The 16,237-nt window shown below is 32.8% G+C and overlaps 1 long non-coding RNA gene across 1 annotated transcript in view; it reads right to left on the reverse strand.

Moving 5' to 3' along the window:
- Window positions 1–11,616: 11,616 nt before the first annotated feature.
- The window catches only part of LOC141353044 (uncharacterized), a 33,287-nt gene continuing 28,666 nt past the window's right edge, over window positions 11,617–16,237 (reverse strand). Inside the window, exons 3-4 of the long non-coding RNA XR_012360091.1 lie at window positions 13,432–13,553; window positions 11,617–13,310 (exon numbers count right to left, since the gene is read on the reverse strand). This is a non-coding gene — a long non-coding RNA (uncharacterized lncRNA). The remainder of the gene's footprint in view (window positions 13,311–13,431; window positions 13,554–16,237) is intronic.

Consider the following 16,237-nt stretch of genomic DNA (forward strand, 5'->3'; position numbering starts at 1 on the left):
TTACGTTCCCTGTTTTGTGTTATGATTCTAACGCGAAGTCAGTCCTTATAAGCTGTTTTAAATAACGTAGCCCGTATAAGCTAATTAACATAAACTAGAAATGCGATCGGTTACACACTCCAATGTTTTGTAACGCAATATGCCAAGGAAGTATTTTTATGCAGTCGTGAATCAAGTTGATTGTGATAAAACTGAAATGCAAATAAGGCTAAACTAGTCCAGTTATGTATATTAAAGCTTCTCACCTTGCAACAGGTTTAAGAAATCAATGGAAATCTATGTCGTAATCTAATATAGTTGTCATTCATTTCATTTTACCACGTTCATTTTACGTGGATTAAAAAACAGTCTGAAGACTCATTTAAGAGTTTAGCTGTTTTCTCAAGTTCACGGTTTCAATGATCTGTCATTATTTTTGCTTTACTGAAGCTGCTGGTGTGTGAAACTTGTTCTTGATCTTATAAATAATGCTAATAATTATAATACAGGCTTTGGTCAAGCATTTTTGACCCAGTCTTATTTGAGGCAGAATGTAAATGTATAGAAAAGATGCATTGTTGTTGTTCGCCATTTTAAAATGTTACAATGTCGTTGATGTGTGTAACAGCTCAAGTATACAGTATGTCACAGATACTGTCTCTGAATATCAGACTAAAGCCTCAAATCTTATTGTGAGATAAAAAGAATCACAGTTTGATTTCAAGCATTAATTTCACTATGATTTCAATCGGTGACATTACTCAGTCAATATTAAAGATATCAAGTTTATATTTTCACAAAATGTTCTTTACATTATAAAGGATGATTTTATGTGGAAAACAGTAAATCACAAATAAATACTTCAGCTGGGTTTTCACAGGCATGATCACATTTATCTTTAATCTTTAAGAATGTTGCATTTTCTCTGAATATTTGATTACAGTACTGTATTTTTCAATTCAGTTTACATTGCACAATACGTTGTCTTAGCTGCAGACATTTTAGGTATCTATAAATACTGATAACTGTGGTCAAAACAATAGCAAAATAAATAGTTCTGTATTATTAAATTACAGACAAAGATTTTGAATAACTACAGGTTGGATTGTATGTTTGGTGCGAAATGGGTATGGTGGGGGCCCAACCCCTATTTTTTCAGAGGGCCCAAAATTGCTAGCGGCGCCACTGTGTTTGAATTGCTGTTCTCTTTTAAACTTTGTTCATTAAACCGAAGCCATTTGTTTATGGTGATTTGTAAACTTCTTTTAAAGAAGTCTCTGAGTGAGTTTATTTAAAGAGTATGAACCTGAACAAATCATAGACCTAGGCCCTAAAGTCTGGCATGGACACCGCCCAAGGTTACCGAATACCTAACAACGCGCTCAAGTGAATGATAAGTGCAAGACAGTTACTTTGCAATTTGGTTTTGATTTATTGAAATGTACATTACCTTGGTGATGTGGATGGTGAATTGCTATGTGTGTTAGGGATTTGGATGTAATGGATAAAACAATCTGAAGAGCACCTTTTTTTGATAGTCTACTTAAAACTTTTTTGGTTTTTTTGTCTATTTTATTTTATTTTATTTTATTTTATTTTATTTTATTTTATTTTATTTTATTTTATTTTATTTTATTTTATTTTATTTTATTTTATTTTATTTTATTTTATTTTATTTTATTTGTTGATATGTTTTATGATTGTTTAAAATGTTAATATACATAAAAGAAGCCGAGCTAATATAAAAATTGCGTAATAAATTAATAAAAAAAGAAATATTAAAATTAAGGCTGTTAATAGGCCTTTTTCACAACTATTGGGCGATTTCCTGGACAAGGTTTAGGCTATTCCATGACTAGGCCTTATATATTTTATAGGTAATTTAATTAAGTTTTTACAAACATGTCTTACAAAAAGCACTCCAGGTGTGCATCTTGAGACAAAACTATGTAACCAATATATGTTAAAATTAGTCAGGACAAGGTGTTTTTAAATTAAAGCAGCTCAAACTTGCATTTTAGTCTGGGACTAGGAAAAGCCCTGTCTAGGAAGCTGCCCCTACGTCACTAAACTTCTGCTTTTCAGCGAAGCTACGGGTCTTCCATTATACAAAGAAGTGCATCTGATTCAGGAACAAGATTACCACAGGCATGGATATGCTGTTAGAGATGCCATTGTGCATGCATTCCAGTAATTGTAGCAGTAGTAATAATGATTATTGGAAATATTAGTGATAGTATTATCTTAAAGAAGCTTAGCAGAAACTATTAATCGTATAAGAAAGTTAATTATTAGTATTATTGTATATATTGTATAATGTATTGTATATAATTGTTGTTGTTTTTAGATATTTTGCTAAACGTATTATAATAACATAAAAAAACATAAAATGTATTTATTCAACAGCTGGTGTGAATATTATTTCACTTTGTACCTGCAAAAGTTTGTTTTGTAGTATTATCTTATACAACAAATGCTTTTGTTTCTACATCTTGATTTTTTCAATCTCTAGCTTCAGTTTTCTTTTTTTTTACTGTGGGGCCTCTCTCTGCAGTGCCAGCACATCCTCTTGTGTAGCGGCTAAAGAGGATGCTTGCGGCTTCCAGCAATACAAAAGTGTTTCAAAGAATAGTCTGAAAATAACAAAGGCTGTTCAAAGTCGAATTAGCTTAAATAATTGTTAGCTAATATAGAGCACTAAATCCTTATAGTTGTTGCCTAGGCTTTACTGGCGATCTGGTGGTGCTGAAGTTGATGTTCCTGTGTGTGGTGCTGGATAGGGCTACATTAAATAATGTCAGTTAAATCACTGCATTATACATTATGTCTCTCATGATGTTAAAATAATAATGTATCCTCTAAGCCACTAGTTATGAGTTTATTTAAGCTGTGCTGATACAAGACAAAATTATGTTTTCTTACTCTGTGATACACTGTTCCATTGACTTAACTCCACTCTCTAAACCGCCACTGATGCCAACCAGCATGGCCGCATTTATGCACGGGCTTACCTGAGGCCTGCAGGATGTGTTGGAACTACAGAAAGAGGCCCTGCAGTTATAAAAACTAAAGCTAAAAAAATCGAAAAAATCAAGATGTAGAAAGAAAAGCAGTCGTTGTATAAGATAATTCTAGAAAACAAACTTTTACAAACTTTTACAAAGTGAAGGACAAATAACATTCAGACCAGTTGTTGAATAAATACATTTTAAGTTTTAAAACACTTTTATATAAGCCTGACACGATTGTGGGTCAGAGTTTACTTACAAGTGTTTTTTATAGATCACAATCTTTGCATGGGAAGTGGTATATGCATGTTTTCAGCCCCATTTTGTGCCTACGCACGCTTTATAAATGAGGCCCCTGGGCTTAAGCAGTGATGACGGAAAAAAAATAACAACCGCATTTTGTAGACACTACGTTTTGAAATACCTGCTTGCTTGCTTTCCTTTGATCATCTTTGTATTCACTTTAGATATAGAAACACCTGATGATTCTTATTTTTTTCACAGAACATACTATTAAGTGGCTTCCACATAGCTTTGTTAAGTAATGTCAACAAATAAAATGTAAGTTGAATTTACTAAAAAAGTTTGTGTAAAATTGACAATTTAAATGTTGCATGGACTAAAGAAATCCTAGTAGTCACTATTATGAAACATTTAATTGATGGAAACAAAATTAAAAATAATGACTTAATAACTCCATAACAACAAACCAATCAATCAGAGTGCAGCTGCTCAATACAACCTTTATTTAATTACAGTTTATCAAACATATCACAAACATATTTGAAATGCAATGTTACATTTCAAACTGTTTGTTGGTTTGTTTTGTTCTAAAATATATCAGAACAAGTTCATTGACTCATATTTGGCCATTTATTACTCATCTACCTATCTAATGGTGCTACACTTCTGCAAGAGGGTGCCAGAATAACAATTTACCCATAATACACTGCTACATCATCAGCCAATGAGATGCAAGTCTGTATTGGTTTTATTAATCTGTTACTTTTACGCAACAATGTTATGTTGGCTGAACAAATAATTTTGAAGTAAAGCTGACAAGACACAGTCTTTTGTTGAAATTACTAAGTTAAAGTAATTATATGCAGTTACTTGTGTTTGTTAAGTAAAGTGAACAAGAAATCATTTAGTTAAACTGACTCCAACCAAGATAATTTTTTTGACTGTAATTTTCATTTGATATCTGTGTATGCACAAATTTTTGTGAACTGTGCACACTGTGCCCCCTTAAAAAAAAATAGGTGCATGACGCCCCTGGGAACAGCTTACCTGTTTTTTTTCATATTTTGACTAGATAACCACCCTGTTTTAAATACATTTTAAAACGTATACCTTTCAAAAAAAAATATTTTTTATGTCTAGTTTAATTAACACCTAAATGTGACCTTAAAAATGACATGCAGAGCACCTAGCGTTCGGCTTAATTGCATGTGCCAGGTTGCAAATGTTTGCAAAATTTCGGTCTAATCAAGACAAGCTATAAGTCTTTATGTATAAACTTACATGGGTGTATTTGTTAGTAAAGACCTTACGGATCTTGGGCAGTTTTTATACAGTTTTTATATTTAAAACAAATCCAAAACACCAATATATATATATATATATATATATATATATATATATATATATATATATATATATATATATATATATATATATATATATATATATATATATATATATATATATATATATATATATGAAGAGTTTCGTTGCAAGATAAATCCATTTTTTTACATTTTTGTCAAAACATGTTTATTATTATGTTATCATGTTATTATTTTGTTTTATGGTGCTACCACTGATCTATATAAATGACTGGATCGCGCATGACGTCACACATGTGAAGCCACCGCGCCGCCATGTTGGTATACCCAAACGTTCTATTAAATCAATGGACGTTGTCAGATTTTAATGATAAAACATCACTTTACTAGTCTTCGTTTTTATATCTGAAGTTACCCTGTACATTATTACAACACAAACGTCCTAAGCATGTACATAGTTATTTACTGAAAGTTGTACCTTTTGCGTTTTAAACAGTTATTATACATTCATCTTAATTACAGTATCAGATCAGCAGACAGACCGCAGCATATTTAGTATTAATGACAATAAACGTGCTCATTCTGAAATCTAAATACATAATCATGCTTTGTACCGTATGTGCATGCAATAATTTGCTAGTTTTGTAATTATGTTATCGCAACTTACAAGTTACCTAAACTTATTTAGAGAAATAACGCTGACCGTCACCGTGTAGCTGAATGTCAAAAAAAAACTTTATTTATACCCGTGTCATTAACAAATGCAACAGACACACTCACCTTAACGGTTTTTTTGTAAATCCATTATCCTGCCCGATTAAAACATAAACATTGCAAATAACACCAGAATTAACAAATAATTAACGTACACATATCCTAAAAAATAAACCTTGTGTAACTGATACGCTGTAAAGGGGGTAAATTTTGATCATGATTTTGAATGGAAGTCAATGACGCTCTCTGCCGGTTGGGTATACCAAGATGGCGGCTCGAACTCTGCGCTGGCTTCACCTCACGCAGTTACGTCAAGCGTTCTATGCGCAATCCAGTCATTTATATAGATCAGTGGGTGCTACTTAGCTGTATTTTTTAAGTTATGAAGGTTTAAATCAAAACAAACCAACTGCAGTTGCATTGAAATTAATTGGAATGCACAACCAAAAAACATGATTTCTGAACAATTAACAAAACGGTGGATATCTCGTTTTGCAACGAAACTCTTCATATATATATATATATATATATATATATATATATATATATATATATATATATATATATATATATATATATATATATATATATATATATATATATATATATATATAATGTTATGATATAATATGCCCAAAAATTTATTTAAGACCTTACGGTTAAAATATATGTGTCACAATTTTTCAACATGTTAAAAGCAACATTCAAAAAGAGTGTTGGGTGGAATACTGTTGCATGAATCATATGGTGGTGAAATATCCATTTTCATGCATAATATAGGGGGATTTTTAGCATTTCAGAAACATAACATATGTCCTCAAATAGTTCCCCTTGTGAATCTTGGTCATTTCTGTCACTGGTTACATGTGTATTTTATTTGCTTCAATAAAAAGTGTAACCTCTTTCAAGGTAGATTTTCCATCATTCACATCACTGTCATGCATCCATAAACTTTGTGATCAGCTTCAGCCAAAACTTTTGTTTCCTAGGTATTTCTGGACTTGTGATACTAGACTAATGTTTGCTTTTGGCATTCAAATTCTTATGTAAAGTCACAATCAACCATTTATCATCATAATTACACTCTAACTTGTAAAACCCAGTAAGCTACATTGACATATTTGTTCGTTAGTCCTGATGTTAGTAATACCCATGTCAAGTCAACCTTTTTCCCTGGAAAAAATCAAATCATGAATATAATGATGATAAGAAATATTTTATAAAATAAAACATTTATAGTTAGCAATATCATTTAGACCTATAGACCCCTTCAAGGTTTGTAAACATTTAATGACTATTGCGTGCGCGCGCTGCATGGGGTCAAACTGTTCATACCATTTAGGCTTTCTAGTTTAATCTAATAGGGCTGAAAGATGATGACTTACCTCAAATGAAGTGAGGACTACAAACACAAGCCTCTTTGATCTTTGCATTGTGCCAGTCTGCATGTTTAATTGCTTGCAGCCACAGATGTTGTATTTTTTGTTTTTAAGATCCCGAAAAACTTAAAAACAGACCTGGTGCAATTTTTAAAGCCCACGGCGCAAGTAGGCATTTTTGACGATACCAAATAATATACAACTCAATCTGCTGTGATGATTTTTCTGACCCCGACATGCGCAGTTGGAACCGCCTGTGACGTGAACGGTGAAGGGGTCTATATGTTGCTTCATGCATCTAGAAATAAAACATATTGATACCATACAAACCCATAAAACAATTCACACATATACATATTTTAAACATATGTATTTAAATACATTTTAATATGAGTATTTTTATATATGTCCATATTTCACATATATCCAGAGGATCTATATATGTGAAATATATATATATATATATATATATATATATATATATATATATATATATATATATATATATATATATACTTTTTAGTATTTTATATATGTTTTAAACCTAAATATTCATATATCCAGAACATATGTGAAATTAATATATGTATATACTTTTTAATAAGAGTATTTTATATATATTTTAAACCTAAATATTCACATATCCAGAAGATCTATATATGTGAAATTTATATATCTATTATATACATTTTAATATAGAGTATTTTATATATGTTTTAAACCTAAATATTCACATATCCAGAGGATCTATATATGTAAAATTAATATATGTATTATATACACTTTAATATGAGTATTTTATATATGTTTTAAACCTAAATATTCATATATACAGATGATCTATACATGTTGTATTAGTATAGTGTTTTACAAAATATTTTATGAAGGAACAGTATTTGATTAATTTATGAGAAGAGTATGCATAGAACAATTATGAATTGTCAATGTTATGTCAGCAGAATACTTTATATATACTATATGTCTTTGAAAAGGATTAAGACTCTAGAATACATAGAATTCACCAGTGTTTTACTATATAAATTATTTAGGAACAATAAATGATTCATTTATGACAACATCAAATCATTTTCGTGCATCAAAAATCTATATCTTAACAGGAGGTGTGACCTTGGTCATGGAAATTATGAATCTGGTGTTTATGTCATGAATCAGAATAATAATTTCATTTTTGTAATAATAATAATATTGTTGCAATAGGAATGATCATGAAGATTTTGGTGATGCTTTTCATTGACCAATATCTGGGAAGAAAGAGGGAGAGAAAAAGGAAGAGAAAGAGGAAGAGAAAGAGGCAGTGGGACAGAAAGAGGAAGAGAAAGAGCGAGAGGAAGACAGACTCAGCCTGTTGCTTTGTCTAACCCTGCTGAACCAAGATGGCACACCTCAGAGGAAGCTGATATTCCACCACCCGAAGCACAGTGGCGGCCGGTGACTTATTTTTTCAAGGGCGCACAACATATATGTAGCCCGTCATGTGTGTGGTTTGTAATTTCAAAATATTTGTTCGGCACGTTGAGTGAACTTGTGTGCATCATGTGTCTTATCAAAATAAGTGCCTGCTGCAGATGCGCCTAAAGGGTTTATGATGAAAGAGACGCTCGGGTTTGCCAGATACTTGCATAATCTCATGTGTAATCAGAGTTTACTGTTACGTGTATTTTGTGAACGTGATCCTCTTTTTCATCATAAAAGTTTTGTAGCTTGTGCAGCAGGCACTTATTTTGACAAAACACGTCATGCACATGATTCACATGACACAACAAACACATATTTTGAAAACATGAGCAACACACATGACACTCCGAACACTTATTTTGAATTTGCGCCCTTCGGAAGAGCACTCACGAGCTGCCACTGCCGAATGTTTTTTTTAGACCCAACTCCGGACCCTCAGCTTATCACCACCTCTGCAAATGTTCCAACTCTTCTTTTCCTCTGATGTGTGCCAGACTTTCATCAGTAACTTAAATGCTTATATGCAGTTGAGAAACAGGCGTCTATAAGAAAACCCTGGCAAGACATGTCACTGAAGGACATCTACTCATATATATCCCTTGTGATATATATGGGTCTAGTAAAAGTGCCGGTAGTGTCCGATTATTGCACTGTCAGAAATAAAGGTACAAAACTGTATCTTTTCTGTCACTGGGGCTGTACCCTTTCAAAAAGTACAGCTTTGCATCTAAGGATTTCATTTTAGTACCTCAGAGGTACATACTGGGACCAAAGAGAGCTTATTAGTACCTGAAAAATACATACAGTATTAGTATCTCAAAGGTACATACTGTTACTAAATGTTTACATATCTGTACCTAATAGTCCATACAATTACCTTTTTAAAGGGCGCTGCCCCACTGACAGCTAGGGTACGTATTTTGATTTTTTTCTAACAATGTAGGTCCTAAAGGTACGGTAATCTACCCAAAATTGTATTCTGTTTTGTATTCCTGTAAAGGTACCAAACGGAAACTTAGGGTACAGCCCCAGTGACAGAAAAGGTACAATTGTGTACCTTTATTTCTGACAGTGTGGAATGGTTCCAGGCTGTACAACATCAGCTTTTCTGCCACCGTAATGTCGAGCAGGAAATTTCATGCCATAGCCTTAGCACCTAACCTTAGTGACCCTAAGTTGGATGCGGGAATTGTGAAGAGAATAGGGAACCCTGCTTATGATCTTCTTGGGAAACTGACACCAGGGGACCAGAAGTTGCAAGCTGCCTGCAAGACCTTCCATAGAACGGGCATCTAGGGCAAGAATAGGGCTAAAACAGTACATCAAAGAAAAACCAACAAAGTGGGACTACAAGATCTTCGTTTTCCATGCCTACACATGGAATTTTTTCATCTACAAAGGCAAGTCCTCTGAAGTAAGTGAAGAAAGCAGGGGACTGAGCTATGAACCTTATTGATGAGAGGATGTTGGGAACTGGCTTCAAACTCTATGTAGATAATTTCTAGACCAGCCCATCACTTTTCCGGGACCTCTGTCAGATGGGCATTTGGGTCTCCCGGACTATTCGGAGCAACCAGGTAGGCTTCCCACGATTGACTATACACAGGATGCACTGGATTCAGGACAATGATTTACTATTTGTAGAATGGAAGGACACAACAGAATTTGTCATGTGTTCCTCCTTTCATTCTGCAAATGGAGATTGCACTGTCCAAAAAAAAGTGTAAACAAGAGACTGAGGATGGGTGCAAGTGTCAATTTCAATTCCTTCTGTAATCTACTGTATGAGTGAGTTGAATTTATTAGTGTTGATGTGTAAAAAATTGTTTTCCTTTAGATTTGAATTGTGTCCCATTATTTTCTACACAGCAACATGGGAGGAGTAGACCAAATATTTGAATATAATGTGCTATTGCTAAAAAATGTCCATCTCTATATAAGTACACAATCATCTTTAAAGTTAAAGAAACAAAAATGAGCAAAAAAAAGAAAACAAAACTGAGTAGGGCGTTAAATATTCCTCAAGCACTCATTTATAATTTTAAACAACATATTGCTGCCGGACAGAAACCTCTTATCTGGAAATTTTTATTTAAATTCAGAAATCATAACTATTCATCACCCTTTATATGGATTTTGTGAATATTTAACAAGTGAATAGATTCTCAAACTGTCGGCACGACCTCAAGCCCAACCTGGGACATTCTGGGACTAATGTGATTAATATTTATGCTTAATCCATAAAGACAGTTAAATATTAACTTATTAGTAAATCATGTACGAGCAAGCGGGTGATTCTCACGAAACCATTGAAACACCCAGGCACTAATGATTTTAGCTTTAAAATGTGTAATATAGTAACATTAAAAAGCATCAGAATTAACACAATACTGTGTTCTACTTTGCACAATGTGTGATTTCAACATAAGAATTTATAATTGGAAATTTTATCTCATTTTCTGCTGAAATTCTCATTACTGCAATGTGTCCTGCTGTGTTTGAACATGCGTTATGTTGTAATTTAATCGAATTAACACAAAAATATTAAGAAAAAAAATTAATGGATGTTTTGCTAGACTACTTTAGATGACAGAAAAAATATTTACTGAATATTCATGTATAATAATAATGAAGAAAAATTTGGAAAATGATGTGTCCATGCCTGATGTTCTCATCCTCCGCAACACTTTTTGAGAACAGTTTAAGCACAGAATTTTAATAAAGTTTGATTTTGAGTAACCAAGCACATGGACCAGTTACTTCAAGATGGCTACCAGGTAAGATCTTTTTTTTTACAGTTAATTTGAAATATTGTCTTGTCAGAATGCTTACACAATATTTTGATTATCATTACCGCAACAGATGCTTATTAAATGTTAATTTGATTAATAGAAGGATAATACTTTGATTTTAAATGCATGTGCAGAATCTCCAAATTATGTTCTTTCAGGTTTGTCATGTCATTTTGAAAATATGTCAGTGTTGATGTTTTTTGACTGTTGCGGTAATGAGATTTTTTAGGACTAATTTTTTAAATTCTGTTACAAAAAGTGTTAAATGATAAGTAAACGTTTTTTAAATTAATGATCCCATTTACTCCAGACTTTGTTTTTCAATGTCTGGTGGGAAAAAAGTAAATTTAAAATTTTACATTTTCATGCTTGACATTTTTAAAACCAAGTTTTCGTGAGAATCACCCAAGCAGAAGTGCCCAAAATATAAAAACAATGCGTTAAATTACATGTAAAGCTGTGCTGCAACATTACCTGATGTTGTTCTGTAATTGTACCTAATTGCTACCAAAAATACAACGTTGTGAAAAGTTGTAAAAACATTTTTTGTGTCACCCTGAAGTTCAACATGCACCAAAATGTTTTCCCCAACACTTAGCCATTGTAAATGTACACTGAAAAAACAAACTTTTTGGTGTAGTAATGTTTATTAGATTAACTCTCATAATTTCTACATAATAATATTAACATTTATTGAGAACTAGATTTTCCTAAGTACAATGATGATAAATACACAATTAATTCATGTAAAAAACGAACTGTGTGGGAATAGTAAGTCTTATTAGATATTTTCTTGTATTATTTAACTGTTTTATAGTCACTGCACATAGTCCTAAAATAATTAAGTACATTTTAATCAAAAACTCTGAATATTTTTATTTTTTAAGCTTTATCACAGAATAAGAATTAATAAGAACTTTAACTATTTAAATATTTGTTACCAAAATGTCATAAAGGTTTAAGCTCTTATATTATTGATGTTGTTTTGTTGTAAATAATAATTTTGTGAAGTCACCGTTCAGGTGATCAGTGTTTCTATACATGAAGCCTGTTCAGAACATTGTATTGTAATTCTCTCCACAGTGCTGATAATGCATGTCAGAAACACAGTTTGTGTGCATTTCTGTTCCGAATCAAGTTTATTCAATGACTGACTTGTCATGAATTTTGTGTTATAATGCCATTTATAACACTAAAAATAACTAGGTCCATAGGAATATGTTAAAGAAAATAACAAACAGAAAATATGATTTATTTAATATTATTAGGACAGCAATGCTTCAATTTTCAAAAAAAACTAATAGACTTTACCTAAACGATTAAAATAAATCTAACTTCTAAATAAAATAATTAAGTAACATTTAATTAATTATTTACCATATGTTTTATCATGCAATTTTAAGTAAATTTTATTAGATTTTAGTAGGTAAGTTTTACTCATAAAAAAGCAGTAAATTTTACTTAAAAAAAGTTCGTGCAAATTGTTACGAGGATTTTTTTAAGTAAATTTTACAAGTTGTTTTTTTCAGTGTACTTAAAATATGGTAATTATTTTGTCAGAAGTTAAGTTACAAAACAGATAAACTGTTCCTGACACAACTCACACGAGAAATATCTGGACCGAATTAAGAACCCGGGTCGCATTACGCCTTACATTATGTTGGGATTTACATTATGTAGGATGATTGTATGTAGAAAATCACAAAGAAATTACTTTAGCTAGGTTTTTACAGGCAGAGTCACATGTATTTTACTTGGGCGGATTACACAAAATTTTCTGTTGCACTTTGTATAAATGTGAATGGCACGCACAATCATCTTAACAGTTGCACAAGAAAAGTTATGCGCCGACAAGAACTTCAAGTGTAGATTTTCAAATGTCTGTATTACCATATACAATACTGTAAATATTTGTGCCTAGTACTATTTATAATTTAAATTTTATTGTGGATGTTTAATCACAATCATTATGTAATGTGAAGTAAAATAAAAAATCTAAATTTTGAAATATAAAGTAATAATCTATAAGCATATTATACAATCTTAAAAAAAAAAAAACTTTTTAGTCTTTAAGACAAAATCTTGTAAGGCTTTGGTGTGTTGTTCCATGCGCCACGTTGTGGATATTCTGTGAAGAGAAACACATTGAGTTACTTTTTAAGGCAGGCACCCGCAAAGCACTGGCAAGATTCTACGAGAAATGGTGGGAGGATTTGATTCTTGAAGATATTCCAAAGGTATCCGAAAAGGCCCTTGATCTGTATAGCACAAAGGATGATCTGCAGACTGCTGGTCACCAAAAGCATTGAGAACAGAACCACATTAACCTTCACCACGTTCTTTGGCTCAATGCATTCTTTCCATGAATCAATATTTTTAAGGTAAAATTCACCCCTGAGGGATATAGAGACAGCTTTTAGTATCATAGGACAATCTAAGAAATGCAAAAGAGTGTTAAAGATTGCACATATGTCATTTTATGTTGAAAAGTACTGTATAAATGTGTGGCTCTTACTTGTTTTTAAAGGGAGTTGTCCATTTATTACCATCATAACATTGGGGACCATTCAATAGGCCCAACACTGCCACTGAGAAACTATAGAGGGCACCAACAACACCCACTGCTGCCAGAAACATCTAAAACAGAAAATGGGCATCAGATTATTTACTGTTTTGAAACATGTGTAATTTATTTTTACTCAGTTGAAATGTTCTTTAACCACTAAGCAAGCATTATAAGTATTATGACTATTATTTATTCAAGCTCAATTTCTAAATCACTCAACAATATAACTACTTTGTGTTTGTATTTGGGTGCTTTGGTATTGTGTCTTGTGGACTTGAAAAGGGTTTCATTAAATTGCCTCCAAACTGTCACTGTTAAGCTTTAATTCCTCCTGTTATAGTGTTGAGGTTGTTGAAGCATGCAACTACTATATTTGCGAGATGCAATATTTCAAACCACACATCAGACTCATTTAATGATTTCCAGTTCCATTTCCAGGTCTTTTTACAACAAGGGCCTGTTTTTTTTTTTTGGGGAGTAGTTCTGTGTAATGTGGTTTTCCAAATGAAAGCTACCACCTCGGTAGTTGATCCCATACCTGCTAAATTGTTTCAGTCATGTTTTTCTTCCTTGTGTCCTGTTACTTTGAATATTATAAATGATTCCTTGATTTCTGGTATGGTGCCATCTGCACTTAAAATTGCTGCTGTAACCCCTGTTCCAAAAACAAATAGCTTTGAGCTTGAGAATTTAAATAATTTCCGCCCTATTTCAAATCTCCCCTTCGTTGCTAAAATATTGGAACGTATTGTTGCTTCACAATTACTCTCCCATCTCTCTGCAAATCATCTTTTTGAGCCTCTTCAATCTGGCTTCCGAAAAATGCATGGCACTGAGATTGCATTAGTTAAAGTCACAAATGACTTATTGATGGCCTCTGATTCAGGATGCTTATCAATACTGATTTAGCTTGATCTCAGTGCTGCATTTGACACTATTGATCATTGTACCTTACTTACCCGCTTGGAGTCTGTCTTTGGTGTATCAGACACTGCTTTAAACTGGTTTAAGTCCTATTTTACAGATCGCAAACAATTTGTTGTGTTGGGTGGCTGTAGGTCTGAGGTTGGTGTGATAAAATATGGTGTTCCTCAGGGTTCAATTTTAGGCCCTCTACTTTTTAGTCTCTATATTTTCCCTCTTGGCCAACTATTGAGGTCTCTTGGTCTTGACTTTAATTTTTATGCTGATGACACTCAGATATACATTCACTCAAAGCCTGATGTTAATGCTGCTCTTTCATTTCTTTCTGACTGTATCACAGAAATCAAAAAAATGGATGTCTGATAATTTTCTATGTCTAAACAGTAATAAGACCACCAGTTACGCAGAGTGAAACCTGTAGCTTTTCATGTGGATGGCTCCGTCATTCAGTTCCAAAGCAAACTAAAAAACTTGGGAGTAATTTTCGATCCTAATTTAACATTTGATCTTCACGTACAGAATACTGTTAAAGTTTCATTCTTTCATCTTAGAAATATATCCAGATTACGTCCCATGCTGAGTTTTCTGGTGGCTGAAAAATTAGTTACTACCCTGGTCTTCTCTAGACTTGCTATTGTAATGCATTGCTAGCAGGAGCTTCAAAATCTACATTGAATAAACTACAGTGGGTTCAAAACTCTGCAGCGCGTATTTTGACGAGGACAAGGCAAAGAGATCATATAACACCCATTTTAGAGACCCTGCATTGGCTCCCTGTCAAATTCCGTGTTGATTTTAAAATTCTGATGTTGACTTACAATGTACTAAATGGCCTTGCTCCTCAATATTTTTCGGAGCTTTTAAAACACTACATTCCGGCACGTGATCTTCACTCGGCTGATGCTGGTCTTTTAATTGTTCCGGTTACACGTTTAAGAACAATGGGTGATATGGCGTTTTCATCAGTTGCCCCAAAGTTATGGAACTCTTTGCCTTCTGAGATCAGAAATGCAGCTTCCCTGAAAAGGTTTAAAACATCACTTAAAACTCATTATTTTAAGGAAGCATTTGGGTGATATAGTGTTTCTTGTGGTTTTTATGGTTGTATCTTAAATGTTTATTTTATGGCTTCTAAGGGTTACTTTTAATTGTTTTTTATTTATTTTTTATTTTTTACTTTTATTTATTCTTCCTTTTAATTCTTTACTTCCATTGTTTTATTATTATGTGTTTTTTTATCACAAGGGCTGCGTTTCCCGATAACGTTCTCTCTTAGCGCGCTACGAAGACTCTTAAGTTAAACCTTAACTACAGGTTTACTTTTTCTAGGCGTGTTTCCCGAACTGTACCTTAGCGGGTATACTTTCTTATGTACGACGTTACCGGGTGCTGTCCATGGCGATGGTGCTGAATAGGTTGATATCGATTGCTCGACAATCAATTGTTCACTTTATGTAATAGGTACTTCGCTGCGTTATGAGAGAGCGGTGTTATTTATTAAAGAAACATTTCAGAAATAGTTCAAGTTACATTTATTGGGAATATCTGGTAAAAATATTTCAAATTGCAAACAACTAAATATAAACCTTGAATATTTTATTTTATATCAAACCCGTGCAAAACTCGCAACTTCATGTCCAAAAGTATAATGCATAAACTGCTCCAATGCATTCATTATTCCTTCACTTTAAAGGATAATTTATATTAGGGGTTCCCAATAAATGCGTTGCACAGGGAAATAAGGTGGGTCGTGCAAGTCACCTGGCTTGGCATTACACTTAAAATATATAAAAACACATTGTTGTTCATTAGTTCACACGTTTATGTGCTT

The sequence above is a fragment of the Misgurnus anguillicaudatus genome, chromosome 21 (assembly GCF_027580225.2).
Source record: "Misgurnus anguillicaudatus chromosome 21, ASM2758022v2, whole genome shotgun sequence".
NCBI classification, from domain to species: Eukaryota; Metazoa; Chordata; class Actinopteri; order Cypriniformes; family Cobitidae; genus Misgurnus; species Misgurnus anguillicaudatus.